This window comes from Lycium barbarum, chromosome 2 (genome assembly GCF_019175385.1).
Source record: "Lycium barbarum isolate Lr01 chromosome 2, ASM1917538v2, whole genome shotgun sequence".
Lineage (NCBI taxonomy): Eukaryota > Viridiplantae > Streptophyta > Magnoliopsida > Solanales > Solanaceae > Lycium > Lycium barbarum.
In genome coordinates, this window is record NC_083338.1 from 116652906 (window position 1) to 116657472 (window position 4567).

Sequence of the window (4567 nt, forward strand, 5' to 3'; positions counted from 1 at the left end):
CTTCCTGTTTGATTTTTTTCGAAAAACCTGCATCCACAAAAAATAATTAGTTTCCTAAGAGGCCGATTAGTGTCGTCGTCCTTCTGTCTGGTGTCTTCTTGTTATACCTCGCACCTTCAGAGCATGAGTATGCCACATACTTCACCGCATTAGCAGAGTATAGGAGACGTCGCATGAAGTTTTAGAAGGTACAAGCCATGGGAAGTACGTAACAATGAAGTAAAAGATGAATTACGATCTCATAAGTCGTAACCGGGAAGGACAACCTTGGAACCAAAGGACATAACCATTATCAAGTATGATTAATGATAAATTTCATGTATGGAGAGTTTTAGAAGACTTCGGGATCTAGCAAATCGAAGAAAATAAGTACGTCGAAAATTTGGTAAAAAGGTTGGTAGAATTTTAGACAGAAATTTTTTGTCAAGTTTAGAGGCGTATATCTCCTAGTATATCAGGATTTTTGAAGTAAAACAAAAGCCTAAATTATAGTTCAGGAAGTCTAGTTTCCAACGCAACAAACCTTTCGTCAAAACGACATTGGAGTAGGGAGTTATGGGCATTTCAAGATAAGCCTCCAAGCTGCCAAATGGCTCCCCGCGGGCCCTACTTGGAAAGTCGTTGGAACTGACTCTCAATGGGTAAATATACCCTATTATTCCATTTTTTTTTCATCATTTACACTTCTTGGGAGTTCTAAAAACATCCCTACACTTTTCTTAAACACTTATAGCCCCTTAGATCAAGAAGTCAACAGGATTACACAAAACTAGTTCATGAAAAGTGATTGTTCTTGCTTCTACTTGATGTTGTGGTGAGTTTGGTCTTGATAAAAGTTGGTGTGACTAAAGTTCTTCAAGTATAAGGTATGTTCTTCATCCTATCTCTTATGTTGAGTTTATTTGAACGTTTAGCAAGTCTTAAAAGTGAAGATAGTTATAGAAGAGAGGTCATAAAATGTTGTATTGTAGTCCTTGAGTTTATGGACCATTTTAAACATGTTGTAGCTGTGTTGTTGGGATAATTTTCATGTATATGGATGGTATCTAATGTTGTTGGTGTGTTGATGAGATTATGCTCCTTGATTGGGAAGAAAGTAAGTGTATATTGTTACTGTATGTTGATAAACATCGTGTGGGATGTTTTATGGAATATTTTGGTATTGATGATGATGCTGTTGGTGTTAGTGTTTTTGTTGTTATATTGGTTGTTGGTATTGTGATTTCGGGCTAGGTACATAAATAGGGGAGATGCTGCCCGAATTTCGACAGATTCTAAAGGGGTTTAATTTGAAGACTAAAGATAAGCATATGACGATAAGCCTAATAGTAGTACAAATTCTCTTGAATGTAGATTTACGAGCTTGGAAGGATAAGCGTTAAGCTGTAGGAGACCAAAAAGGTATGTTAAGGCTAATCGCTTTCTTTCTAAAGGCATGATTCCTTTCTTATGAACCTATATATGTTTTCCACAACATCTTTATTCCCAAAAAGCTAGAAGTTCATGATTCTTAAAATTCTTATGATGCCAAAGATGGATGCTTTTCATGATGATAATGATGATGATGATGATTCCATTTTGGGAGATTCCAAAGTTTATGGATTTGATGCTATTATGAGAGTATTGAGCTTATTTCATGATTTCCTTGATTTTATTCATTGTTGTTGATCTCACCTCATGTTACTTATTCCTCCAAGGTGATATATAGCGATGATGATTATTTCATAATATAAATCAGAGGTTACCGACCTTACGTCACTCCGATAAAGTAATAGCTTTTATTTGGGCTCTCATGCATGCTACTTATATTATATATGTATATATGATATGAGAAAAGATGATGGTGTTATATACGCATATATTATATGTATATGGGGGATGGGAGAAGGGTGACGACGTTATATACGCATAACCACTGATCAGTTGGTATACTATGATATCGTCCTGGACGCGGGATGCCTGGATGCTGGATATATGGGTATATAATGATGATATAATATATTTATGGATCGGGCTATACGTTTCGAAACATTATTATGTTATATAAGTATGAGAAATGTTTTAGCGAAAAGGCTAAGCATGCATGGTATCCGCCTTACGAGGCGATCAGAAGTACAAGTTATCTCTTTATATCATGTTATGTTCCATATCTCGTGTTATGTTGTTATTCATGCCTTACATACTCAGTACACTGTTCGTACTAACGTCTCTTCTTGTGGACCCTGCGTTCATGCCCGCAGGTAGGCAGGTACGCGGATCTGATCCGTAGGTGCTTTATCAGCGGATTCTCAGGAGTACTCCACTTACTTCAGAGCTGCAGTCTATTTGGTATTGGTTTTTATGGTCACTTGTATTCTATGTAGAGGCTCGTAGACATGTGTGTATATTTTGACGTTTCATAACCCTACCGGTTCATATCATTGTATAACATTTTAGTAGCCTTGTCGGCTGGTGATGATGAACATAATTGTTGAAGATTATATAGAGATGTGTCGTTATATTGTGATGTATGTCCTTACAGATTATGATATCCATGAGCAATCTTTATGGTCCACCCAGAAATGATTACCAGACGTATGTTCAGAGGTGCTCGGTGGGTTAGCTCTGAGTGCCCATCATGGCCCTCTAGTCGGGTCGTGACAAAAGTGGTATCCGATCAGTTCGTCCTAAGGAGTGTCTACAAGTCGTGTCCAGTAGATTCTTGTTTATGGGTGTGAAGCGCGCAACACTTATAAACAAGAGGCTGCAGGACATTTAGGAATGATTGACCTTTCTTTCTCATGTTAGATCGTGCCGTAGAGCTAAATTATAGGATGTGATGTCCCTGATTGTAATCCTAAATGTTTTGATTGAGGATGAGTGGTTGATTATGCCGCTAAGAGGTAATTGATGAGAATTGAAGTTGTTACTCTGAAAGGTATGTTTCCTGCCTTATTGATATTGATAGACTCTGATATAAGAACTCAAGCTAGATGTTACGAGTATTTGTGATTGTCCTGTGAGGCATTGGATGTGTTTTCTAAGCTGTGTGCAGGAATGAGGCAGTAAGAAGTATAGAGGAAACTCTGCCGAAATTTTTACAAATTGAATTGTTTGAATGTCTATGCTATAGAGAAAGAATGAAGGGAAAATGTGACAAACTGATGTTTGGGTAAGTCATGATTGAATGAACCATTTTGAGACGCGTTCAAAGAGAAGTTTTAGAATGATTGTAATTTAATTTAAGGAAAGAACCATGGAGGGGGAAAATGATTAGTAATTAAAGGAACTGTAATGAGTTACATTCGAGATTTCAGAGAATTGTGACTCATTGAAGATATAGGGAAAGTCGACACTAAGAATTTAAATGTAGTATTACGATTTATAGATTGGTGAGTAAGTCATAACAAAAAGATATTGATATGGGAAAAGAAGTTAACGAGTAGGGGAAAGTTTTACTCTAGAAGTTTATACATATACATAAGATCAGGACAGGTTGATGACAGGCACACAGACTCGCTTTATCAGACTTTCCTATATGATGTGGGTTTACATTGGGATTTAGAAGTCACCAGTCATTCGACTTCAAGGGGATTCTGAGTATTTGATAGTTGGTAGTATTTTGAGAATCATTATGGCTAAGTTACTTCGGATGGTAATGACGACCTTGAACTCAAGAATGAGAAATGGTTAGGTAAGTTGGATTGTAATTATGATTATTTTCTGGATTGTTTATATAACTTCTAAATGTGATGTTGCTTGGCCGACGAAGGAAGTAGAGATTATATCAACCTTAGGAATATGTCGTCTAGTTCTAGCTAATCCTTATAAAAAGGCTTTACCTTAATTTTTTTTCAGACGGGGTTGTGAAGGTTATTAACGATAACGAAATTAGGTGTGATGTTGGTTTATGTGTGAGGAGAGAAGAGAGTAGGTGTACAAGTGAAGATAAAATATCTCAAGGATCGATTCGGTTGCTACAGGAAAGTAAAGGATATGAGGTTGATTATTTTAGACAAAGAGATAGGGTACAAGTACGATTAAATATTTTTAAGTAAAGTTATATCACTGGGATTCACAGTTAGGACATAGAAAGATATGCTAGGAAGACCTACATATTTAGACATACGAAAAAAGAATATGAGAAACCAGAATAGCTCGAGGGAAATTAGGAGTATATGAGCTTTACAATTAGAATTCTCTGGCTAGCTGGGCAAAAAGAGAGGGAAGAAAGTACCTCAAGAAGAGATTTTCAACGTCAAAATGGATTCGCAATCGTAACAAAACACTCCAAAGTTTTCTAACCTAAAAGTAAAGGATGACTAATGGAAACAGGCATTTTACAAGTAAAAGAAACTATGAGGACTAAAGGAAAGATGAGGTGTTAACGAAATGGTTAAAGGGAATTATGTGGCCGCCGACAACAAGGAGAAGGTTACTGAGTCAGTGGGCTTGCCCAAAGGAAAACAAATTGAAATTATAAGGCAATGGTTGTGTGAAAGATGCGATCATGAAGAAAATCGAGAAAATTCGATATATATATATATATATATATATATATATATATATATATATATATATATATATA